Here is a 27,837-nt window from a genome sequence, read left to right on the forward strand (position 1 = left end):
ACGTTGAGAGAAACACGTTTTTGGTGGTTTTCCTCGAAGAACTCTCTAAATGCAGCTCTTGCTGGGATCCTCACCCGTCATCACGCTGGGAAGCCTTCCTAGACCCACGTATTTAGAGAGTTTTGTCAGAAAACATTTTTAACTTGCAGTATTTAAAAGAATCATATTTACTGTTCTTACAATGTCATTCAAATGCATGTATTGTCTACTGTTTGGGGACGGGAATAAGTTTTGCAAAAAGAAAACACCTAATGTTGTATAATAATGCCCCAATGATCTTGCTGGTTAAAAATACAGTATTTTTGGCCATAATTTGTACTACAGTATTCTTCATTCTTGACTTTTGCTTTTGAAGTTGCCCAAGCTTCTCTCAGAATGGTTTTTTTTTTTATTATGAGCAGTACTGGAATAAATCTTTTCTTCCTTAAAACACTTCATCCTGCCCATGCATTTTCCAAACTAGGTTCACAAACTAGTGTCTAAACCAAGCAAAAGAAAAGGGAATTTTCCCTTCTGTACATTAGCAGGAATTTCAGTCTGCTTTAGTAGAGATATTCATACTGATTAAAAAAAAAAACTTGCCCTGACTTGGGTTGCAAATAACTATAAAAACCAGTTTATATAGCCGCTCAATAAAGACTTACAAAGGGCCGCCTATCCTCCACCTGAGTCTTTCTTGTAATGAGAAAGGATGCTGGCCTGCAGGGGCAGTGCTTGGCCTAGAGTTTTCCCAGTGAAAACTCCAGCAGTGCGGCACAGGACCTGTGGAGGTGTCTTTTTTGTCAGTGCCTCTTAGAAGCACTCATCTTGGCTTTTGAAATCATCTAAAAAGTACGAGGAGAGGTTTTTGGGGGGGCTGGCAATTTTGTAAAGTTGGTGTTGATGGTGGCAAGTGTTTTGCTAGAGAATCCTGGCCTGTGCAGGGTCTTAAAACCCTAACAAAAGCAAAACCTGGTCCTGCTACTTTATGATCAGGTCTTTCTGATTGACACCCCAGCTCTTACTTAGGGAATTTTGTGTTTTTCAGCAAACTGTGCATCTAAATGCTTTAGAGAAGAAAGATTCATTCTTACTGAAAGGCCTATGGTTTAAGGCTCTCCTATCCCAGTTCTGCACGTCCTGGAGACCCTGTCCAACAGATGGTGTTCACTTCTCTCTGGATTGGACGGTTAAGGGGATGGTGTGACTAAGGACAGTCACTTAGAACAGGCCTGGAGTGATCAGTTCCCACAGCCTCTGCAGAGAAGCAGGGTGTCAAGCTGCCCTCAATTCTCCCCAGTGGGTCGCCTTCTGACCCAGGCTTGAGCACCCTAGGAGCTGTGTCCTTCTGCATCACCATCTCGAAGACCCTCAGTCCACAGAAAACACATGAACTCCCTGAACATTATTTGCTCTAAGTAAAATATTTTTCCTGGACCCTTGACTCCTAGAGCAAGCCTGCCTAGTCAGATTATTTTCTGTCCTATTCTTTTGGAAGAAAAAAACTCAGTTGGTCTGAAAGCTTTTCTGCGGAGCTCTCCATCTGCCCTGCCTCCTCCCATTTTTCATCATTTGATAGCCCAAGGGCTGCCTCTTTAGGAACCAGTGAAACCATAGCCAGAAGTGAGGGTGGAACTTGATGCTGAGGAACAATAACGTTTGGTGATAAAGTGCACAGAGCAATTTCCGATGGTAAGTCAGCCAGTTGCTTTTCTTTTGCTGATGTTGAATCATCACCACACTCTTCTCTTACTCCGTATTTGAAGAGTTCCTGAAACTTTGGTCAGGGTTTGAGAGCTGAAGGCAGTGGTGAAGAAGGGTGGGCTTCTAGGTGGTTTGTTTTTTTTAAAGTTATCTATGCATCACCGTTGATCCTTTGTTTTACTGCCAGGACTGAGCAAAATACAGACCTAGCTATTATTATAAGGAACAGAACAGCCTATTTTAAGGAAGCTTCCCAGCTCACTGCAAAACAAGGTCTAGATTATGAAATGGAGGTCTCTTTAAAATCTAAGCTGCGCACAGGGAGTTCTGAAAAGATTCTTTTTTCTTTGAGTTCTAACGCTTCAAGACTTGAAATGTGATCTGTGTTGATTTTGTCTCATAGAAAAACATCCCATTTCCTCCAAGAATGCAAAGGTATTTTTCTGTCCCATTAGCCTGTGGGTACAATGAGGCAACTTACCCTCTTTAATTAAGAGGGTAATTAAACCTAACAATAACAAAGAGCAGCTGGCAGGAATCCCTTGGCCGGGCCTCTCCATCCCTGCTCCAGCTCCCAAGCCCTGGAGGAGGCCTTGCTCTTAGAGGACTGTGGGCCTCTCCCACCCAGGACTACATAGAGAAGAGCCCCTGGGACTTTCCCTCTGTTCTCAGTTTGCCCAGTATACTGGTGTGGTGGTTATTTAAAGTATCTTTAGAAATGAGGGTCCAGGAAAAGTTAGACTGGCAAATGGGGTTTGGCAAACCCTTTATTTAAGTCTACAAGTGGGAATTCTACACCATGCAGCCCAGATGCTAGGAGGCAAACACAGCTGCCCACCAGACTGTGGTCTTGTCTGCTCTGGGGTGCGCCTCACCGAGGACACCAGGCCTGCTGGCCTGGATCCCATATTGCCTGCCACTCGGCCCTGGCATGCCAGGGCCACACCAGGGGTTATAGCAGCAATGAGCGTATAGCTGGGATCACCACAGTATTAGCAAAAGGGGCCTGCTTCTTTTTCTTGGGATACAAAAGGACCACCGCCAGTGGCATCCTGGTAAATGGTTAACAATCGGAGAGGGGGTGACAGTCCAGGAGTGTGGTACTGATGTATAATGTGTGCTTGCTTCCTCTATGTAAATAAATACTTCCACGATGCCCAGTTTTAAGCTACTGATTGGTGATGTCACTGAACTCACAGTTGGGAAAATATTCTAACAATAGGTGCTCCTGAGCAGCACCTGCCCCTCACCCTCAGTCTTTTTAAGACGACTCCCTGTAAACCTGGGGAATTGGCAGCAGGACATGCCNGATCCCATATTGCCTGCCACTCGGCCCTGGCATGCCAGGGCCACACCAGGGGTTATAGCAGCAATGAGTGTATACCTGGGATCACCACAGTATTAGCAAAAGGGGCCTGCTTCTTTTTCTTGGGATACAAAAGGACCACCGCCAGTGGCATCCTGGTAAATGGTTAACAATTGGAGAGGGGGTGACAGTCCAGGAGTGTGGTACTGATGTATAGTGTGTGCTTGCTTCCTCTATGTAAATAAATACTTCCACGATGCCCAGTGTTAAGCTACTGATTGGTGATGTCACTGAACTCACAGTTGGGAAAATATTCTAACAATAGGTGCTCCTGAGCAGCACCTGCCCCTCACCCTCAGTCTTTTTAAGACGACTCCCTGTAAACCTGGGGAATTGGCAGCAGGACATGCCCACCTGGCCCACTGCCCTCAGAGCGAGTGCCTGCCTGCCCCTGTGCCCTCAGGCTGATTACCAGGGGACAGCTTGGCCAGAAATACGAAATACATAAACTCTGGAAAGGAATGGCAGGCATGGATAGCCAGGAAGCTGGGGGGAGTGAGGATGCAAGACCAATTTGGATATTGGATTAAAGCAACACTTTGTGAGTTTGAGTGTGTGTGTGTGAACTGTCTCCACATCTCCAAGCAGTGTTAGTGTTACTGAGCACAGGAAAAGCCTGTACAGATGTTCGTATCAGTTAGGTGACAATATTGATCCTAAGTGCTTTATAAAACTATATATATATTTGCGGGTTACATGTAGAACTTAAAAATGGCTTGACTTTGTTGAAGTTGTGCACACAGGTACGTGTGCAAATATACACGACTACATGCAGTGAGACTCACATATCCCTGGGTTATCAGAAGCTTTTTCACTTACAGAAAAGAACTCATACTGGCACGATCAACACAGAAAAGATCACAAGATCCATGATTAATATTTTCTTTTTTTAATGTTTTTTATTTGTTTTTAGATTTTACTTATTTATCTTTAGAGGGGAAGGGAAGGAGAGAGGGAGAGAAATATCAATGTATGGTTGCCTCTCTTGTCTCCCCTGCCGGGAACTGGCCTGCAACCCAGGCATGTGCCCCGACTGGGAATCGAACTGCAGTTGTTTGGTTCACAGGCCTGCGCTCAATCCACTAAGCTACACCAGCAGCCAGGGCTCCATGATTGATATTTTCTTTAAAATGTGTCATGTCAGGCTTTCCAGGTGCCATCTTCAAGAGCTCTGCCATACCTGAATGAATACCTAATTATGGCACATTAATAATGTTTTTAAAAGGGCAGATGAACCTAGGCTGGGGCTCTGGTATCTTGAGTGATGAAGGGCTATATTTCCAGCAGAGAACAGGAGCACGGGTCTCCTGGAAGGTGTGGATGCCTGATGTAATCTCCGAATCACAAAGGTGAGGCCTGTATGATTTAGTGCACAATCACTGCTGGATTCATCATTCCCATTCCTGAGGTAAGTTTCCCTGTGCAGGTTGCTCACTCGCCATGAAGGATGGTGAACCCCCACAATTCCAGGCTCACACCACACACGTGCCTACACAAAACCACAGACTCGGCTCCACAGGGTATGGAGCTTGGCTGGCCCTATGTCGCTATTCTCAGACTGGTTGACGGTGACCGCCTTTCCATGTCCCCTGACTCACACAAAGCATCACTGCAGACAATTCTCTTTTGGGTCAGGAGCTACCTGCACCCTTCCAGCATTTTCTGGCCCTACACCAGAAGCCATAAGTCAACTCCCCAGGAATGACACCACAAGTGAGGGACAGGCAGTGGTGGGTACACACTGCAGTTTCTAGCCCTTGGTGGGCAAAACCAAAGCTTGTTCAACACGCCCTTTTAGAGGGTCCGCAGTGGGCCAGAGCCCACTTGCTGCTGCTGGAACCTGCTCAGTCACGGAATCTTGATTGGTTTCTCACCCTCCCCTGCCACACTTGCACATTCTCCCTGAGCTTCCCAAGGTCACCTCTCAAAGAAACAAATGCACCTAAATCCTTTACACAATCTTCTGTAGGGAAAGCCCGCTTAAGAGGACAGGGCCATCCAGGGACGGCTTTCAGATGGGGAAGCGCTAATTAGATTAGTCCCTTGGTGCCTAATTCTTCAAAAACAGTGGATTTTCTTTTTACTCTAAATTTTCCCCTTAGTTTACCTAAATTTTTTCCAAGTTCCAGACACACTGGTACATATTCTTTTATATGGATATTTTAAATAACTTTTCCCTTAAAATATATTAAGCCATCATTGGATTTTATTGTTGTTGTTTTCTGTCTGGAAACATCTCATTCTTTATAGAATTATGCCCAGGAAAAGCGTTAGGGTAAACAAAAGCTGGTCTTATGAAATAACTTGGAATCCTGGCAGTACCTTCTAAAAAGATAACAGCATTCAATTTTGAATGCAGTCTTATTTAGCTTTGAACTATCTCAAAATTTACAGGCATGCAGCCTCTACCCCCAAACTCATTCCTTTACCGTCTAGTCCACGGACTGACTTAATAAAGTAGTTAGACAACTAAATACAATTTAAGCACATTCCAACACTTCAGAACGATATATTCAGACATTAGCACTAGCAAAATTGTGATATAATGGCTTTTGCATTGGCAGCGAGCCTCTCATTCTTAAGTCTTGTTTTATAAAAATTGCAAACATAGTTTCCTTAATGTATTATTTCTAAGGACATACCTTTATCAACCATCAAGAGCTGGAGAAACTTTTTTTTTAAAGAAGGCACTCTTTTCAGAACATGGCCTAGATAATGTTCCTTTACTTTTGTTATAGTTTTCAATATTATGTTCCCTCTCCTCTGATTTTTCTCCTGACAATTAAATATCACCGTATGTGCTGATTCTCTGATGGGATAGTCTTTGCTCTCTGACTTTAATTATATTAGTACCATCCACTGAGTGGGGAGCAAAAGTGCATTGCTATCTCCAAGGAGGCAGCTGGTCTGACCTATCTGGAATCGATTAGTCAGGGCTGGTGTGAGGGCTCATCCTGCAGGCAATGGCCATTTCACTCATTGAAATATGAGTGATTGAGGGAAATCTCTAACAAAACTGACTTCTCCCATTCTAACTAACCACCAGAAATGTGCTATAATTTCTTACCCTTTTTCTTCATCATTTATACATTTTTAAAACATGCCCTCATTTCAGGTACTCAGATGGCAGTTTTGAGACCTCTTTCTAGCTTCTTAACCTTTGACTTGATTGTTACTTATTCACCTTTCCAAGGTAGGCTCTCACACCTCCGGGATTGCCAGGACTAGGGACACCCACAGAGCCACTGAAGAAAGGAAAGACAGTTTTTCTTTTGACATCTTTACGAGTTAGACTTGTCACTTTAATTATGACATATCACCATAAACTCACTTGTGAATGTACTGGTGTTACATGTTAACGTCGGGGATAAATTTTATTGCAAGTACTATAGATTAAATTACATGTAATCCACCAAACATGGAATAGACTAGGGAGAAAGTGATCTATTCCTATTGTTTTAACCCTGGGCATTTTTACCTGAAATCTGTTCATACTCTTGTTTATAGTTGGGGAAGACCAGGGGCCTAAACAGTATGGTATGGACTGAGGGGCACACCTGCCCATCAGAAGAAGCCAGCTCATTACTATGAACTTATATCTTTACGCTTATACCTGTTATAAACCATATATATTAAGAATTTTTTGGAGACAAAAGTCTGCTTAACTGACTTCAACAGATCAGTTTTCCCCCTCACACATCACCAAGTGCAGAATAAGTGAAGTTCAGAGTAAGCACTGCTTACTTTTTGAGGACTCACCTACAATGTGGCTGACTTCCCTAAGGTCTTCAGGCCTTTTCTTCATGGTCACGGGATGGCTGTTGTAGTTACAACCATCGTTACTACATGCAATGGAAGACTGAAGAAAATGATGGGGGTACCTGTGTCAGGAAAGTAAGAGCTCTTCCAGACACCACAGAGCAGATTTCTGCTCACACCCATTGGCCAGATGTGTATCATATGGCCAACTGTAGAGAAAGGCCAATCAAGGCGAAGGTTCTGAATGGGAGTCAAGTCAGTCACTGGGCAGGCTCTTGCATCATGAGTCCAGGTTTTTAAAATCATTTAAAAAAACATACTAAACATGCGCCAGTCTTAGTAGGTGAATACAAACCACATCAGATGGTATGATTAGGCCATTTAAAGAAAACATGGGATTTTTATCAAGGCTTTGCAAAACTTTGATCCATGATCTACAAAATAAATGTGCCTAGTTCCCTCCTCCTTCCTGCCACTTATTAACGCCCCTGACATCCCCCTGGGTGGCTTCAGCATACATAGAAATAGCCCAGTTGGCAGCCTGGACTTCGGATGCTCTACATTTTCATCTCCAGTGATCAGCTTCTCTACTCCACTCTAGCCATCCGTCTCCATGCTCAATCTTTGAATCTGTAACTTCTCTACCTAGAAAGCACTAACTCAATCATCTGACTACAGTTATGCTTCCTGATTTTTTTTCAAGTATTTGTTTAGGGTTGTTTTTTTTTCTGTATGATGGCTCTAGTAGTGCTTAGTTGTCCTTAACTCCATTTGAAACAATTTTGTTAGATGTATTATGACAGCTGTTGTATCAGCATGCATTTTTAAAAAAACTTATCAAAGTTGGTGAATTTTTTGTGCAGCCATTTTAATATTGAAGATGGAAAAAGATATGCAACATTTTTGTCATATTATGCCTTATTATTTCAAGAAAGGTAAAAACAGAACTGAAACACACACCAAAAAAGATTTGTGCAGTGTATGAACAAAGTTCTGTGGCTGATCAACTGTGTCAAAAGGGGTTTGCAGAGTTTCTTGTTACTACTGACATTGTGGCCAAATAATTCTTTGTTGTGGGTCTGTCTTCTGGATTGGAAGATGGGTAGCACCTCTGACTCCCACCCACTAGAAACCAATAGTGGGAGATAGCCAACATACTCAAAACATCCAAATGAGTAAAATTATTGGTGAAAATAAAAAATGTATTTTATTTTACAGAAAAGAAAAACTAGACTTTTTTTTTACCAACCCAATATTGTCACTCAATTTTCCTCAATTCTTAGGGTTTTCTTCAGGATTTTCACCGCTATACTTTCTCCCTTTGCACCAGTCCTTTCTCCTCTTCACTTTCTTTCTTATCCAGGTCAGATTTCATATTCCCCAACTAAATAATAAACTTGGAAACACTCTACACTTACTCTTTCCCCCAAAACTAGTCTATTGTTGTAGACATGAAGCCAACTAACTTATTTCTCCATGCCTGCACTTATAAAGCTGAAGGAAGCTGCAGAGAATGACCAAATAGAACAGATTAGTTCCACTATAAATTCAACCTCACATTGACCCTTGAGACATTTATTTCTTAGAATAGCAGACTACTCTGGCCAGCATGGCTCAATGGGTTGAGTGCCAGCCTGCAAAGCAAAAAGGTCACCGGTTCAATTCCTGGTCAGGGTACATGCCTGGGTTGCAGGCCAGGTCTTCCACTGGGGGCATGGGAGAGGCAACCAATTGATGTTTCTCTCACACATTGGTGTTTCTCTCCCTCCCTTCCCCCTTTCTCTCTAAAAAAAAAAAAAAAAACACACACACACAAAAAACAGCAAACTAGATAATTCCGAAATCCCAGCCAGGTTATCTAGAAGAGCTGGATAGAATATTAGAAACAGCTTCTTAAAGGCATGAGCGAGCTGACAGGACAGTGAGTAACTACTGGACCAGGATACAGAGGAAGACAAAAGCCCAGCAGGATGAGTCCTGTGTTTAGATCCATCCGTTTTTCTCTGACAGCATTTATAGTTCCAGAGAGGGCCAAGGAGAAGGTGAGAAACAGTGTAATACTTGGCCTTTTACAGTCAAAAGGAAACCTGGTGGAGTACAGTGCCCACCAGGCAGGGTGGTCCAGCTGAACTACCTCACCCTGGGATGGCAGGTATAAGGACTACAGCCTTGGGACAATGATGGACCAGAAATGCATGGGGCCTGAAGTGCATCTTCCCAATGAATACAGACTGAAATGGGATACAAGAAAAAGATGGTGGATTTGGAAGGCATCTGGTAGCTGTGGAAAGAAACTAATGAATATTCAAGGGAAAAAAAAGGTCAATAACCTAAACTAAGAATTTAGGATAGGATTCATTTATAGATTACAGTAAGTCCTCACTTTGCATCCTCAACAGGACCTCCAAAACTGTGACTTTAAATGAAATAATACATAATGAAAACAAGTTTACTATAGGCTAATTGATATAAACAAGGGTTAAGTTTCTATGGCATGTTTCTGGTCACAAAAACATCACTAAACATCTAAATAAAGACCCAAAACACTTCTAATATCAAGCATTGAAATAAATTGAAGCTACATATACATTTAAGAAAGATTAATAAAAACAAGATATTTTCCAACTTGCTTATTCCAGTTCAGAGTTGCTGGTAGCCAGACCCCATCCTGGCAGCTCAAGGGGAAGGACAGGAACCCACCCTGGACAGGCCAACACTCCATCGCAGGGCACACTCTCTCTCTCTCTCTCTCTCTCTCTCTCACACACACACACACACACACACACACCACCCCCGTAATGGGCCCATCAACCAGAGCACACTTGTGCAGAAATGGGAAGGGTGGTGTGCACACGCCAGACAGCTCAACAGTGGGCCTGGCAGGGATCAGAGTTCTTTTTCTAATCAAAGCCATAGCAAAATGATGTTATTCAAGGACCTGCTGTATGAATATCTGAAGAGAAAAACAGTAAACTCGAGAACAGACGGTGAGAACATAGGATACAGTGTGGTAAGAAAAAAAGAATGTAAAATATATAGGGTAGAGACAGACAGGTGTCAGTGAGAAGATTGTATATTATACACACACACACACACACACACACTCATACACCTATGGAGATGTACACATGAAATCCCATAGAAGAGAGAATGTGGCAAAGAAGTAATTTTTAGAGACAGTAGAGCTTTTCCAAACTGATGAAATGCATGAAGTCCCAAATTCAAAATGTGCAATGATCCCTAAGAAGGATAAATAAAAGGAAGTATATACCTAGCCATATCTTACTAAACATGCTAAAAAAAAATGAAAAATCTTGAAAGCAGCTAGAGGGAAATAAAAAATCAAAACCAAATTACCTTTAATGGACCCTTCAACAGAAACAGTCAGATCCAAAGACAATGGAATGATATCTTTAAAGCACAGGGGGACTTCTGCCAAGGTGGAGGCATAGGTGGAAACACTTTGCCTTCTCCCACAACCAAGTTTGAATACAACAAAGGTTTGGAGAACAAAGACACAGCCAAAGAACAGAAAATTGAATTATACGGAAGTCCGACAACAATGAACTAGTGTTCAACCGGGACAGGTAAGAGGGGCAGAGCCAGCAGTGGAGCAGGGTCGGGCAAGACAGATCCCCTGACCTAGGTGCGCAGGTAGCCGGGACCCAGTGAGGGTGCAGGGCAGGTTGAGCGTGGCCACACATTCATGCACAGTGAGACGGACCACGCAGGCCTCAGGGGGCAAACCCAGTGGTGGAGGGCTGACAGCGGTGGCACACACTCATGCAGTGCGACAAAACGCACAGGCCCCGGTGATGGTGGCAGCTGCGGCACCTGTGGCGGTGGCTGCAGGAGCGGCAGACGGGACACCATTGCTCCTCTTTGGCCCCGCCCCCACATACAATGTCACAACCCAGCAACTGCGTTGCCCTGCCCTGGTGAACACCTAGGGCTCCGATCCTGATACGTAACAGGCATGAACAGCCCAAAAAATGGCGCAAGAAGAACTCAAAGTCCCAGAGCCCATAACTCTAAGCAACCAAGAGATTGCCAGCCTCTCAGATGCACATTCCAAAACACTGATCATCAGGATGCTCACAGGACTGGTTGATTATAGTCACAAATTAGAGGAATATATGAAGGCTAAACTAATTGAAATGAGGGGAGATGTCCAGAAAACCAATAGCGATGGAAAGGAAACGGGGACTCAAATCAATGGAATGGACCAGAAGGAAGAACAAAACATCCAACCAGAAAAGAATAAAGAAACGAGAATTCAAAAAAATGTGGAGAGGCTTAGGAATCTCCAGGACATCTTTAAACATTCCAACATCCGAATTATAGGGGTACCAGAAGGGGAAGAAGAACAGCCACGAGTGGAAAACTTATTTGAACAAATAATAAAGGAGAACTTCCCCAGTCTGGCAAAGGAAATAGACTTCCAGGAAATCCAGGAAGCTCAGAGAGTCCCAAACAAGTTGGACCCAAGAAGGGACACACCAAGGCACATCATAATTACATTAGCCAAGATTAAAATGAAGGAGAGGATCCTGGAAGCAGCAAGAGATAAGGGAACAGTCACCTACAAAGGAGTACCCATCAGATTGTCAGCGGATTTCTCAAAAGAGACCTTACAGGGAAGAAGGAGCTGGAAAGAGGTATTCCAAGTCATGAAATCCAAAGACCTACAGCCAAGATTGCTTTATCCAGCAAAGCTTTCATTTAGAATGAAAGGACAGATAAAGTGCTTCTCAGATAAGGTCAAGTTCAAGGAGTTCATCATCACCAAGCCCTTATTATATGAAATGCTAAAGGGACTTCTCTAAGAAAAAGAAGATGAAAAATATGAACAGTGAAAGGACAGCAAACTCACAGTTATTAACAACCACACCTAAAACAAAAGCAAACCAAGAGGACAGCTAGATCAGGAGTGGAACCATAGAAATGAAGAACACATGGAGGGTTAGCAACAGGGGAGTGGGGGGGGGAGAAGGGGGGAAAAGGTACAGAAAGTAGCATAGATGGTAGGTAGAAAATAGATGGGGGGAGGGCAAGAATAGTAGGGGAAATATAGAATCCAAAGAACTTGAGACACGTGGTTATAAACTAAGGGGGGGGAGAATGGTGGGGGAGGGAGTGTGCGGGTGGAGGGGAATGAAGGGGGGAATAGAACAACTGTAATGGTATAATCAATAAAATATATATTAAAAAATAATAAAGCACAGGAAGAAACTAAGAATTCTATTCATGTTGAAAATAAGTGAAAAGAATGAAGGAGATTCTGGCTGTGATGGAGTAAATGGGGCCAGGTTCACTTTCCCAGGGCCAACAACTAGAAAACTGCAAAAAAAAAAAGAAAAAGTCTTCATATGTCAGACAACAGACAGTTGCAACTGTGATCTCTGACAGAAAGAAGAGGGAGAAGAGCCCTGTAATCATCTGGCTTCTCCCTGGAAATACTTTATGAACGAGAGACTAAAGGCACAGGAATCCTAAAGAGAGCAGGAGCACTGAGATCCGTGGCGCCTGCTGCCAGAGTGAAGGGGGCAGCACAAAGAGCGAGCGTCAGGGGTCTGCAGGGAGGCCCCAGCCGCGGGGTCTGCTGCTCAGCACGAAAGCACGCAGGCGCTGAGTGAAAGTGCATGGTCCACGGCAAGGAATAACTGGGAAATGGTAAGCTCCACATTCCCTGAGCTTGCGCAGAGTTGGTAGAGGCTTGAGTTCCAACCAATCAGAGTGCAGCCTTCTCACTGAGCACTCCTTATAAGCATGGTTAAATTAAGCCTAAAGGGAGGGCTACTCTTAACCCACCCTGGCAAATGTTAAAAAAAAAAAAAAAAAAAGTAAACTTTGACAGGATTAAGCTGATCCACAAATAACAGACCACTAGAGCAAAGCCTAACACCGCTGAAAGAAATACAACAAATCCAGCACTCAGTACCATAAGGTACATAATGTCCAATTTACAATTAGTAGGCAGGTGAGCAAGCAGAAAATGGACTCCACAACCAGGAGAGAAAAATCGGTCGTTGAGAAGACACCTGGCAATGACAGAGATGACAGAATTGTCGGACAAATACTTTGGATCCGTATTATAAATATGCTCAAGGATTTAAATAGAAGCTCGATCGCATTCTTCTGAAGTGAACCCGGAGTAGTCCCCAGGACAGACTGCACGGAAGTCCACCAAACCAGCCTGCACGGATTTAAGAAGGTTGAAATCCCATGAAGAATCATAAACACCTTTTCTGACCATAATGTTATGAGACTAGAAGGAAATTATAAGAAGAAAACAGGAAAAAAGCACAAATGTGCAGAGATTAAACAACACGCTACTGAAGCACCGATGGGTCAATGAAGAAACACGAAAAGGAACTAAAATATCTAGAGACAAATGAAAGTGGAAATGCAAGCTCCCGAAACTACAGAGAACACACTGACAGTCGCTAGATGGGAGGGCGGTTCAGGGGCTGGGCGAAAATTAAGATTAAGAGATACAGACAGGCAGTTACAAAATAGTCACAGGGATGTGAACTACAGCATAGGGCATATAGTCGATGATATTATAATGACTCTGTGTAGTGCCAGGCAGATACTGGAAATATCAGGGGGACCACTCTGTAAAGTATATGATTGTCTAACCACTATGCTGTAGGCCTGAAGCTAATATAAAATAATATTAAATGTAAACTGTAATTGAAAACTAAAATAAATTAAAATGCTGGTGTGTTGGAGGTAATGCAAGAGGCCTCAGGGCAGGGTGCTGCTCAGGCACTGGACAAGGACAGCACTGAGAAGGACACTGGGCCCCATGGGCAGGGGTTAGACAGGAAGTACAACCCCACCAGGCACCCCATCCCAGGGGCAACTATGATGGTTACATGACACAAGAAACCAAAGACTTCATCTGCTTCTGCCCGGCCCAAAGGGCATTTTTGTTTTAACCTGGTTAAAGCACGGACTCTGTCACACACCCAGTGATGCATCCAGAGACAAGGACTGCAGGGCAGATTCCCAATACCAGAGATGAAATCCTCAGCCTTGCCTAAAGGAAGCCCTTGACCTTGAACTTTTGTTGTATTGTTTTGTACATGGCGTTCTGTGTTCTCATTGTTGTGCTCATAAAACAATTAACAAAACAGCTTACATTTGTATTTATTTTCTATTCCACACCTTTTTGCTTTATATTTTTTCTCCCCAAAAAATCCATTCCTTTCCAAAGTAAATAGATAGGTAAATCTGTGGGGCAGGGGGAGGGGACCTCTTAAAGTAATGAAGGGAAAAAAAAGAAGACTCACATGAGCTTACTAGAAATGCAAAACAATACCTTAAATTAAAAATTCATGGCTGACATTTAGAGCAAATTGACATAAGTGGATTTCCAGAATAGGGCGGGAGCTGAGGGAAGGGGGAGCTGAGAGGAGAGAAAGAAAAAAAAATATTTAAAGAAATAATGGTAATTTTTAAAAAAATTTATGAATACTGTAAACTCATAGTATTAAAAATTCAACAAACCCAAGAACGATAAACACAAAATCACACTAAGATCCACCATAATCAAGTTACTAGAAACCAATGATAACACGGAAAAGGCTTTGAAATAGGGTAAGAAACCAGAGTCCTCATATCCAGAGGAACCAAGATGAAAGTGAACAGATATGTCTTATCTGAAACTATTATGACAATGGAATGCTGTTTCAAGTGTTGGAAGAAAACACAAAGTTAACCTAGATATCCATATCCAATGGGAGGAGAAATCCTTAAAAAATTAAAGATACAAACATCTTTGGGAGCAAAAAAGTTGCTGACAGAATGTGCTACAAGCAGATCTGCACTATGATAAATATTAAAGGAATTTCTTCCGACAGAAGAAATGTACCAAGCACTTGGATCTCTTTCTCACAGAGGACTGAAAAAAACTGGAAGTGGTAAATATGCGGGGAGACATGAAAGATGTTTTTCCTCTCTTTCTTTTTTGATTCTATAAAAGATGATTAACTTAAAAACAAAAGATAATAGTAGATTGTGGATTTTATAACATATAGAAGTGAAAAATATGAGAACAATAGCAAAAGACAGGAGAATAAAATGGAGGTATAATCTCTTAAGGTTCTTACAGCGAAGTAGTTTATATTATTTGAAGGCAGACTATAATGTGCTGAATATGCATATGATAAATGCTAGAGCAACCACTACAGAATAACACAAAGAGGTATAGCTATAAGCCAAGAGAAAAGACAAAGTAAAATTTTTTTAAAATTTCACTAATCCAAAAGAAGTGAAAAAAAGAGGGAAAAGAAAAAGAACCAATAGGTTCAATAAAAAAAAAACAGCAAGAGGATAGATTTAAACCTAATTCTATCAATAATTATGTTAAATATAAATGACAAACACTCAAAAGGCAGCAATTATGAGACTGAATTTAAAAAGCAACACAAAAATGCTGTTTACAAGAAACACACCGTAAATATAAATGTGAATATGGTATGAGGGTGCTTCCAGTATCCAGTCCAGCAAACAAATGAAATGTTGAACAAGCTGAAATATTAATAACTCTTGCTCCCAAAACTGGAGAGACAGAGAATCACAACTTACTGGAGCTGAAACCTGTTAACAGAAGCATCTGTGGGAACACATACCAGGGTTGGAAAACCTAAATTGTAAAATCAAACTGTAATTGATGAGCGAACAGATGCTCAGTGTAGACAAATCTGGGGATTATAGATGCCCAGTCTGGTGGAAGGCTAGACTTCTGTGAGTTTTACTTCCTAGAACTCTACCAGGTTCTCACAGTGAAGATCAGAGAAAAATGCCCCCTGCCCTCAAGAGAAACTATTTTACCAGAACCAACGCTCTGAGCATCTGTCTGGTGAAAAGAAAGCCTGCCTGACCTGGGAGAAAACGCCTCGCTCCAGTACCATCCAGCCATCAGTCCGGGCTGAAGTCTGGAAAAAACTGAGAATCACTTGTGAAGTCCACAGCTCAGGAATGCAGACGCGCAGGCTCACTGAAAGACCGAGGCCCGATGGTATTCGAATGGCCAAAAATTCATTTAGGGTTTTTTTTTTTTTTTCTGTGCAATGGCTCTAGTAGTGCTTAGTTGTCTTTAACTTCATTCAAAACAATTTTGTTAGATTGTATCATGACAGCTGTCAATTCAGGGTACATTTTTTACAAAGTATCAAAATTGGTGAATTTTTGTGCAGCCATTTTAATATTGAAGATGGTAGAAAACACACCTTTTTGGCGTACTATGCTGTATTATTTAAGGAAAGGTAAGAACACAATTGAAATACACAAAAAATATTTGTGCAGTGTATGGAGAAGGTGCTGTGACTGATGAAAGGTGCTTTGTCAAAAGTGCTTTGTGAAGTTTCTTTGTGCTATTGATATTTTGGCCAAATAATCCTTTGCTGTGAGGCTGTCTTACATATTTGGAAGATGCTGGGCAGCACCCCTGGCCTCTACCCACTAGTATGCAAGAGCTGATGGGCAAAAGCAGAGAGATGAAAATTTTAAGAAAGAACCAAAAAAATGTTAGAAATCAAAAACACTGTAACAAAAATGAAGAATTTTATTAGAAGAATGGACATAAGTGAGGAAAGAAATGTTGAGCTTGAAAATATCTCAATAGAAACTTCCAAAAGTGAAAAGCAAAGAGAAAAGATTGGGGGGAAAGTGAAATACAATATCCAAGAAGTGTGGGACAGGTACAAAAGGTATAATGTACAAGAAATGGGAATATCAGAAAGAGAATTAAACAAAAATATTTGATATAATAACAACCAAGACTGACATTAATATGAGATACCAAAGCCCAACCCAAGAAACTCGGAGAACCCCAAGATAAATACTCCCCTAAAAAGAAAACATAACCCCCTTTACACTTAATGTATTGAAACTCCAGAAAATCAAAGATAAAGTAAAAAATCTTGAAAGAAGACAAGGGGAGAAAAACATCTCACCTATAGAAGAGCAAAGATAGGAATTACATTGATTTCTCAGAAACCACGGAACAAGAGGAAGCGCAGTAATATATTTAAAGTGTTGTAGGGAGAAATTCTGTACCCTTTGAAATCACCCTAGAATTCTGTATCCTTTGAAATCATCCTTCAAAAGTAAAAGAGAAAGTTTCTTAAAAAGTAAACATTATGAGACACTGTTCATAGTAAAACTGACTTGCAAGAAATGTTAAAAGTTCTTCAGAGAGAAAGAAAATGATATAGGTCGGAAGCTCAGATCTACATAAAGAAATGAAGAGCATCGAAAACATAAGTGAACATAAACAGAAATATATCTTCAGCTCATAATGAGCTAAGCAATCAAGCTATAAAAAGAGATTAAAAATTTTAAATGTATGTTACTAAGTGAAAGGAAGAAGACAATCTGAGAAAGCTACATACTCTGTGACTCCAACTATACAACATTCTGGAAACGGCAAAACCATGGAGCCCCCAACAGGTCGGTGTTGCCAGGGAATAGAGGACAGGGAAGGGTGAATGGGCAGAGGACAGAGGATTTTTAGAGCAGTGAAACTATCTTATTGATTTTATAATGGTGGATATATATTCTTATGTATTTGTCAAAACCCACTAAATTTGTAACCCCTAGAGTGAACCCTAGAGTAAATTATGGACTTTGAGTGATAATAATGTACCAGTGGAGGTTCATCAGCTATAACAAATGGACCACTCTGGTGGGGGACGCCTCAGGGGGGAAGGCTGTGTATGCTTGGGGGCCAGAGGCGAATGAGAAATCCCTGCACCTTCCGCTCAATTTTGCTGTGAGCCTAAAACTTCCCTAAAACATAAAGTCTACTTTTTTCATTGGCTTTCTAACAGTATACATCAAATGTTTTCATTCATTATACTCAGGTCTGCTTTAGGTAATTACTTTTTACAGATAGCAACAGAAAGGATGTTACTGATTACTTCTTACAGATTAACAAGGAAAAATATTGCAAATGCAAGGGAATGATAAGAGTAACAAGTTTGGTTACACTTCAGCCCTTGGGAGAATTAGCACAGACTTCAGGAAGTTACTATAAAGATATGCAGTAAGCATTTCTGCCTCAACTCCGGGTGAGGGAGTTTTAGCACGAGCAAGTCACAAAGCAGCCTAGGTACAATGTGGACCTGATTTCCCACAGGAGAACCGATTCATGGGTTTGGCGTCCTGTGTGCCACCATGCACTTATGGGCTTTCCCATAGGGTTGAGCTACATTTGTGATTCCACACAGATTGGCTCCCTACGTGAGCTTCAACTCTCAGAATTATTTTCCCTTTCATCGGGGAAGCCTTCCCTGGCCTCTCTGGGTAGCTCCGGTCCCCTTATTACGGTCTTTTGTGGTGCCACACACTTTGTCGTAGCACTAGTTGAACACAAGCCTTACACTGGGTTGTGTGACTATTGGATTACTATTTTTATCTCCCATTAGACTACTTTTGCTCACCAATGCATTTCCAGTATTAATCACATTTCCAAGTGAAGAAAAATGCATACATTTGGATAAATGATAGTCTTTCATAAACAGACATTCAGTTCCTATTTTCTTAATTCCTTCTCTCTCACTAGCACTACCTTCTTTTCTGAAGTGAACTAGGTCTCGTGTGATACATTATGCCCAGATTGTCAAGCCACAGAAACAAAACTGTACGTCCTATAGGAAGGAACTCCTCCTGCAAGTAAAGCTTACTCTGCAAGCTGCACATGAAACAAAAGCTCCAGACAATGATAAAGACATGGTTTAGGAAATCAAACTAGGCTGTGAGGAATGCCTTCGGAGGGTTTATCTGTATGAAAACACAACTATAAACTACTAAACTTTTGTGACAAGAACCTCCCAGGGCAGTGGGGTCATGACAGGTATTACAATAACCACCCCCCAAAAGATGTCTTCCACCTAATCTCCGAAACCTGTGAATATGTTATATGCATATTGCATGCAATGGGGGATTAAGCTTTAAGTGAAATGAAGGCTCTTACTCAGATGACCTCAAGATAGGGATATTCTGGATTATCTGAGTGGGCCCAGTGTAATCACAAGTGTCCTTAAAAGTGGAACTAGAGGCAGAAGAGTTGTCAGTGTTCACGTGACGTGGGAAGAACTCAGCTGGCCATTGCTGGCAGTGATGGTGGCAGGGGACCATGAGCCAAGGAAAGCAGGCAGCCCCTAGAAACTGGAGAGAAAACAGAAAGGCTAGAAAACAGATTTTCCTCTAGAGGCTCTAGAAAAGAATACAGCCCTTCCCACACCCTGATTGCAGCCCAGTGAGATCTGTGGCAGCCTTCTGATCTCCAGAACTGTTAAGATTAATTAAATTTCCAGTGTTTTAAGCCACCAAATTTGTGCTAATCTGTTAATGCAGCAACGGGAAGCTAATACAGGATCAAAAAGCCTTTTCTAACTAGCCTGGTTGGCTACAGCTTGAATATACCAGCTGATGAGTCCCCTCTGTGCAAAACAGAGGTGGCATTAATCAGTTAGAGTTGTGTCATGTGGCAAATACCTCCTCCAGCCTTCCGGGTAACCCCTGGCTGAAAATCTTGTTACAGCAATGTTTCATTAAAAAATCTTCTGAGTTCAGGGGTAGTAACATATACTTCTCAGCACTTCTTGAATCCTACTGGGCCCTAGCTTTGATTTTCTGCATGAATATCAAGACATTCTTCAAACTGAAAACTCACAAGCAGAGATGGCCTCGAGACTTCTCCCAAATGCTACACTGACAATCGCCTTTCCTTCTCATCAGCAACTGGGTGGCTGGCCCAGGAGTGGATCGCTCCATCCTCGAGGTCACTTGGAAGAGTGTCAGTCAGAACTTTGAAAGCGGGAATTCCTGCGCCTGAGCCTGAATCTTCCACAGATGGAGTTGTGGTTGCTAAATAGCTCAAGACTTTCCAAAAGTAAAAGCTGGAAGCTGTGAATTCTCCAAGAGATACATGTGTTTTGGGAAAACACAAAGATGTGGAAAGCAAACTATGTGAAACACATTCTTTAAGCATTACATTGGTCTATCTGAATGATGATGAAACTCCAGCCGGACTAAGTGTGCACTCAGTTTTTCCTTCCTGGCTTGCTGCCCCACTGTGACACAGGCCTCGCTCTCGGTTCCTGTAAGGGGCTCTTGTAACTCTTTCCTTCCTGGTGTTAGTCAGTGAGCAAAATAAAACTCAAGAGGAGAGCAGAAGTAATACACTCTTTAAAAAAAAAGATTTTATTTATTTATTTATCTTTAGAAGGGAAAGAGAGGGAGAGAAACATCAATGTATGGTTGCCTTTCGTGCGTCCCCTGCTGGGAGTTGGCTTGCAGGGAAGTGGCCTGCAACCCAGGCTGGGAATGTGCCCTGACTGGGAATCGAACCGCGATCCTCTGATTTGCAGGCCCGCGCTCAATCCAGTGAGCTACACCAGCCAGGGCTGTAATACACTCTTTTTTGAGCATATTGCTTCTATTGTGTTTGGGTTTTTGAAAGCAGTTATCTTGAATACGAAATATTAAGGATTTTCTTCCTACACCATTCCCTGACACAACCAACGATTTAGGTCTTTGAGAAGGAAATCCTGGTCTGACCCACCACCTTTTTTTGAGTTACTCCTAGCTTCCTACGAAGTATAAAGTTGGACTTTTATTATTGTAAAATGTGCACAGTTCATGAGTTCTACATACACAACTCAACTACGAACTTCCCAAACTGGGTCTCATCCAGGGGGCTTATGGAAGCTACTCATAGGTCACAGAAGGAATCAGGAATGACAAGGGGTCACTCTTCACCCTAACTCCTCTTTTTTCTAATGGAATTTAGCCACCACAGAGAGAAGACCCCCAAGGCATTGAGGATTTTTAGGGTTCAGACCACAAAGACAACTGGAGAATCTAGAAATGAAATGTAGATATGTTTCCTTCCTGTCCCAAAACAAATCTTCTCGCACATTTGTTTTGGGTAGATTATATCTTCAAAGTTATAAGCCTTTCTTCTTGTAACTATGAAATTTAAGGACATTAAATGACCTTGTTAAAATTCCTTCTTATAACCGATTTTCCTTCCTTTAGCGAACTTCAGGGAGCATATGACCCTTTCCGTCCACACACTGAACCAAGCATTCTCGTGAGCGATGGGAATGCGTGTTGTGTCATCCCTCACATTTCTCTGCCATCCAACCTGGTACAAACCCTGTGATATACGGGGGGAGGGACTGGGCAGAAAGAACAAAGATCTCTTCCTTGTGAGGTCGCTAATGCCACCATGAAGCCTTTACTCACACCATCTAATCTAACTCTAACTACCTCCCAGATGTTCCGTTTCCAAATGCTATCACACTAGGGGTTAGGACTTCAACACATGGGTTTGAGGAGTGTGTATGGCAGAAACCTTCAATGCATAACAACACATTCCTTAGCAAAATACTATCAGAATTCACCAATATATAAAGAGAATCACATACCATGACCCACTGAGGATTTTAAAACTGGATTAATATTTGCAAGTCAACTAGTTGATCTAACGCACCATATATATATGTTAAAAAAATTACAGTTACATCAATCAGTGCATAAAAACACTTAACGAGATCCAACATTAATTCACCACAAAAGCTCTCCAAAAAATTGGAATAGAGAACTTCCTCAACTTGAAAAAGAATATCTAAAGGCACCTACAGCTAGCATTAAACTTTTTTCCTCAGACTGAGAAAAAGTCAAATATGTTCATTCTTATCGCTCTTTTTCAACTCAGTCCTGGAAATTCTAACCAATGCAATGCTAGAAAGAAATAAATATATGCATTGGAAAGTAAGAAATATTCCAGTGGGCCCTGGCTGGTGTAGCTCAGTGGATTGAGTGCGGGCCTGTGAACCACATGATCCCAGTTTGATTCCCAGTCAGGGCACATGCCTGGGTTGCGGGCCAGTTCCCAGCAGGGGACTCTTGAGAGGCAACCATGCATTGATGTTTCTCTCCTTCTCTCCTTCCCTTCCTCTCTAAAGATAAATAAATAGAATCTTTAAAAAAAAAGAAATGTTCCAATGACAGATGACAGGATTATTTTTGAAAATCCCAAGAAATCTATAAAAATCTCCTAGGTCTAATAAGTGAGCTAATCAAATTGCAGGGCACAAAATAAATATACAAAAATCAATTGCAATGGACACAAAAATTTTAAATAGTACTTTTAAGCAATTATAAAATTTATAATTGTTTAAAAATGCTTAGGTGTAAATCTAACAAAATATGTACCGAATGTATATGCTGAAAACTACAAAATGCAGATAAAAGTAATCAAAGGTGATACAAATGTACAGATATACCGTGTTCATGGACTGGAAGACTCAACATAGTAAAGATGTCAATTCTCCCCAGATTTATCCACAGATTGAACACAATTCCTACCAAAATTGCAGAAAGATTTTTTGTAGATGTAGATGGGATTATTCTGTACGAGATGCTAGTATGACAAAGAAAATGGAGTCGCTTAAGCACTTGAGAAAAATAAGGTGGGAAGAATCAGTCTAAAGATTCGGGGCACTGTATAGCTACCCTAATTAAAATGATGTGGTGTGGATCAGAATTAAGAGAACCCATACACAGACCAACATAAATACGCCCAGCTGATATTTAACAACAATGCAAGAGCAAATCAAGGGAGAAAATACAACCCTTTCAACAAATGGCGCTATACCAATTGGACGTCAATAGGCAAAAATAAATAAACCTCCAGCTTTCAGCTTCATACGTCATACAAATATTAACTCAAAATGTATCACAGACTCAAAAGTAAACTGTAAAACTGTAAGAAAATCTTCAGGATGTGGGGTTAGGCAAGAATTTCTTAGGACCGACAGCAAAAGCATGATCCATTAAAAAAACTGATAAATTAGACTTTATCAAAATTAAAACCTTTTGTTTACAAAAAGACCCTAATAATGGCATGAGAAAACTTGAAGGGAATATTTGCATGTCACATATCTGACAAAAGACTAGTATGTATAACGTTGTAGAATTTAAAACCCAAAAGTAAAAAAAGCAAACAATTAGAACATAGGCAAAAGTCACAAAGAAATATCTCACCAAAGAAGAGATACAGATGGAAAATAAATACATGAAAAGATAGCCAACGTCATTAGGCATTAGAGAAATGCAAGTTAAAACCACACTGCAATACCACGCAACACATGTCAGAAGGGCTAAAATACAGAACAGGGGCAGCACCAAATGCTGAGGAACACGCGGAGGAACCAGAGGGACGGACCCCTCGTGCCTTGCTGTGGGAACGTAAATGGCACGGAGTCCCTGGAAGACAGTTTGGCCATTTCTTAGATGTTAACCACGCCATTAGCATATTTCCCAGAACTTGCACTCCTGCATTCATTTCTCTGGGGTGAATAGGTCCACACAAAAGCCTGTACATGAATGTATAGAGCGGTTGTATTTGCAATAGTTCCAAAATGGAAACAACCTAGATGTCTTTTCTCACAGGTGAAAGGTTAAACAAACCGTGGCACATTCAGATCATGAAATACTGCTCAGCAATAAAAAGGAACAGACTGTTGGTAAATGCAATAAACTGGATGAATCCCTGGGGAATTATGCCATGTTAAAAAAAAAACACCAACCCCAAAAGTATATATATATAGTGTAATTCCATTTGTATAACGTTACTGAAATGACAGATTTATAGAAATAAGAATGGAGCACAGTTCTGTGGTTGTGAGAGGTTATCAAGAGAGTAGGGGGTACAGGGTAATGGGTGTGATGCTGGGAGTGCGACCTGAAGGATGCTGTGATGATGAAAATATTCTGTTTCTTGACAATGTCAATATCCTTGTGAGATTAGACTCAAATTTGCAAGCAGTTTTCATTGGGAAAACTGAAAACTTTTGCAAATAAAACTGCTAACCATTCATGTACAAGGGATCTCTTTATTTTATTTCTTAAAATGGCATGTGAACCTACAATTATTTCCAAAGAAGTATTTCAATTGAAATATTGATTTAATTTCTTGGAAATGTGATATTTAAAGGCACTGCTATCCAATACAAATATCAAGAAAATCACAAATTTGAGCCTTTATATTTTCTAGTTAGCAAAGTAAACTAAAAAGGTAAAATTAATTTAAAATTACATATTTTTATCTAAGCCAATATAGCTGAAATATTATCACAACATGTAATCAATTTACATATTATTAGTCATATATTTTACTTCCTGTTTCAGTCAGCTCAGGCTGGAAGAGCAAAAATATTATAGAACAGGTGGCTTAAACAATAAATGATCACTTCTCACTGTTCCGGAGGCTGGGAAGTCCAAGTTCATGGTACCTGTAGGGTTCATGTCTAGTGAGGACCTGCTTGCTAGTTCGGAGATGGCTGGCCTCTCACTGTGTCTGCACATGGTGGGCAGAGTGATGTCTAGTCTCTTTCTCCTCTTAAAACAACCCTAATTATGTCCCAGAGACTCTACCCACAAGGCTTCACATGAACTTGATTACTTCCCAAAGACTGCACCTATTAATATCACCCCTCGGTATCACATGCCCATGTTAGAGCTGGGAATAGAACCAACCCCACCCAAAGCACCTGTGCTGAGAGTGAAGGCAGTGGCAGCTCCCAGGGGGAACCATGGTAGCTAGTGTGCAGAGATGCTGGGGAAAATTCTCATATTCGTCTGTAGTGTGACTGCTGCTTCTCCCATCAGCGTGTGGTGTCTATTTCCTCTCCTGTTGAATCTGGGGAGTTTCTGAGCTAATACAGGTTTTGAGAAACAAGTCAAGGCAAGAGTAAACATGCAAAGGTTTTGTCCGGGGAAGCGCCTGTGTGAAGGAAATTCTGGAGAGAAAGTTGGCAGAGCCATCAAACCTAACGCAAGTCCAATCCTGAGTGAAGGAGACAGGGAGAGACAGATGGGTCGCGGTGTGCAAGAAATATCTGGCAAAGCCACTGGGGAATCCTTGAGCCAAAGTTGGCTGGAAAAGAAATCCCTTGTCTCCCAGCAATAGGTCTGACTTAATATCCAGCCTGTGGCCTCTGTACAAATTCAGCAATGGATTTCAAAGCACAGTAGCTAAGGCCTCCAGTCAATTAGATTTCCTGCAGTGAGAGGCCCGCAGGTTATCTTGTTGGCCAAAAAGTCTGTTGTGTTCCATAAGATGGCTCAATAGTGCTTAGTTGTCTTTAACTTCATTCAAAACAGTTTTGTTAGATTGTATTGTGACAGCTCAGTGTGCATTTAAAACAAAGCATCAAAATCGGTGAATTTTTGTGCATCCATTTTAATACTGAAGATGGAAGAAGATATGCAGCATTTTGGCATATTATGCTTTATTATTTCAAGAAAGGTAAAAATGCGACTGAAACACAAAAAAAGGATTTGTGCAGTGTAGGGAGAAGGTGCTGTGACTGGTCAACCATGTCAGAAGTGGTTTGCGAAGTTTCATGCTGCGAGGATTTCTTGCTGGACGACACTCATGATGGGGTAGACCAGTTGAAGTTGGTAGTGATCAAATGGAGACATTGAGAACAATCAACATCATACCATGTGGGAAACAGCCGAAATGCTTAAAAATATCCAAATTAATGAAGTGATTGGTGAAAATGAAAAAGTCCACGATGTTTACAGGAAAAATTGTCACAGACTTTTTGGCCAACCCAATACATTCTCTGGGCCACTTGCTATACTTGCTTTGACCAGGACAGTGCAGCATAAGTGAAGTGATGTGCTTCCCAAGGCTCGCCTTAAGAGACCTTGTAGGTCCACCTTTATTCTCCTGGAGTGCTGACCTGGAACACTATGTAAAGAATTGAGGTGCCCCAGCCAATAGCCAATGGCAAACATAGGTGTGTGTGAGGCTTTCTCATGTCTGTCAGCCCAGCCAGCCTCCAGCTAAAAGCAACTACATCATTGAACCCAAGCAAAATCAGCAGAGAAATCACCCAAGTGCCCTACAGGAGCTCAAGAGATCACAGTCACTGCTATTTTACACGACTCAGTCTTGGGGTGATTTCTTATACAGCAGTAAGAAATCTAACTACTTTCTTATACAGCAGTAAGAAATCTAACTACTAACTACAGAAGTAGTTAATTGGAAAAAAAGGAAAGCAATCAGTCCTCAGTGGCCCAAACTCAGCATGTGTCCAACGTGTCACTGTATCACGGCTAACAAAGAACCTCTGCCCATGGGTGAAGTTGCCTCATGTTGGGCATTGGCACTGAGGACTTGAGAAAGGCGGGCGGAAGGTTGGCCTCGAGAACTCGGAGATAGACCACACCTGTCATTCCTGTAATGGGGCCACACAATTTATCTAGAACTGCCTCTCTCGATTTCGCACACACACTGAGACCACCTTGAAAACACACTGCCGAAGTTGTTTGGGGGTGCAGGTTGGGTATCCAGTTGTTTCTGTTTGTTTTGATTTTATCCTCAACTGAGGACATTTTTCCATTGCTCTGAAAGAGAGAGGAAGGGAGAGAGAGAAACATTGATGTGAGAGCAAAACATCGATTGGTTGCTCCCATACCTGCCCGGATTGGGGATTGAACCCACAACCTTCTGGTTACAGGTTGATGCTCCGAACAGCTGAGCCACACTGGCCAGGGCATCATTTTGTTTGTTTGTTTTTTCAAACTCCTGAGGTGATTCTAAAGTGCAGCCAATGTTCAGAGCCACTGACCTAAAGGCTTCCTTAACCTTTTTATACAGGCACAACTCATTTTACTGTGCTTTGCTTTATGTGCTTTCTAGATGTTGTGTTTTCTTTACAAATTTAAGGCAAGACCCTCCACCAGCAAAAATATTATGATTTGCTTTATTGGGATCCTTGCTTTCCTGGGGTGGTCTGGAACAGAACCCACAATGTCTCCGACCTGTGGCTCTATTTGCTCTAATCCTACCCTGTGAGGGACAAACAATGGCTGACAGGTGCTGATGGGGATCCAGCAGGCCTTGTTGGCAGCTACCTGGCTCACTCCCCTTTCCCTCTCTGCCATTCTGGGGCTACTTCCAGGCCTTCTTCCTCAGTTCTCCCCTTCCTGCTGTGACCGTTTAACCCACTTTCCTCCCTTTATTACCCAAGGCCCTGCGTGGGTGCACACACCATTGGCTTGAGTGTCTGCTTTAGATGGCCGGAAAGACCACGTTGCCTCCGTACAGCAAGCTAGGGCACAATCAGCACACAGTCACACGAATATGCCCTCTCTGTGGGCTTCCCTCCACTCTTGACCTCTGTGACCTTATGCAAGTCGCTTTACCTCCCTTGGCTTCAGTTTCCTTGTCTCTAAAATAAAAGTGCTCTACCCTTCTATAATTCCAGTAGTTTCCTCTGGTCACTTTTATATGAGTTACTCTGGTTACCAAGTTTGTTCGGTTTTATGGGACTAGCAGAGAACAAAAAGTCACTTGCATCAAAATTCCATAAAGGGCCCTGGCTGGTGTGGCTCAGTGGATTGAGCATGGGCCTGTAAAGCAAAGGGTTGCTGGTTCGATTCCCAGTCAGGGCACATGCCTGGGTTGCGGGCCAGGTCCCCAGTAGGGGACACATGAGAGGCAATCACACGTTGATGTTTCTCTCCCACTCTTTCTCCTTCCCGTCCCCTCTCTCTAAAAATAAATAAATAAAATATTTTTTAAAATTCCATAAAAGTATGAATATATACCTGCCTGAATTTATTGTCAGCCTCAGTGAACAACCGGGAATTTAAAATGTTTGCTTGGTGCCAGGAGAACATACACAGACAAGCAACAGTGTGGGGAATCTGTTTGAAACACTCTTCTCAGAACCTCTCCACTGTCAATTTGCAAATGATTTCCACCCCTGAAGCACAGCGGGTCTGTTGTATTCGTCTCCTTATTTGTATACAGCAAAAACAGCCTTCCTTTAACTCACCAAAACATGTAATCCCAGGGGATAAACAGCGTGGTGTCTGTCTACAGCATTCTCAAGAAGTCATGCTTTTGCAGAAATATATTAGGGAATAAGAGATAAAAATATAAGCATGCATTGCCTCTCTGGAAAGCTTCATTAGGCAAAATAGAC

The sequence above is a fragment of the Sturnira hondurensis genome, unplaced genomic scaffold (assembly GCF_014824575.4).
Source record: "Sturnira hondurensis isolate 20B ecotype Veracruz unplaced genomic scaffold, ASM1482457v3 Scaffold0020642, whole genome shotgun sequence".
Classification (NCBI taxonomy): Eukaryota; Metazoa; Chordata; class Mammalia; order Chiroptera; family Phyllostomidae; genus Sturnira; species Sturnira hondurensis.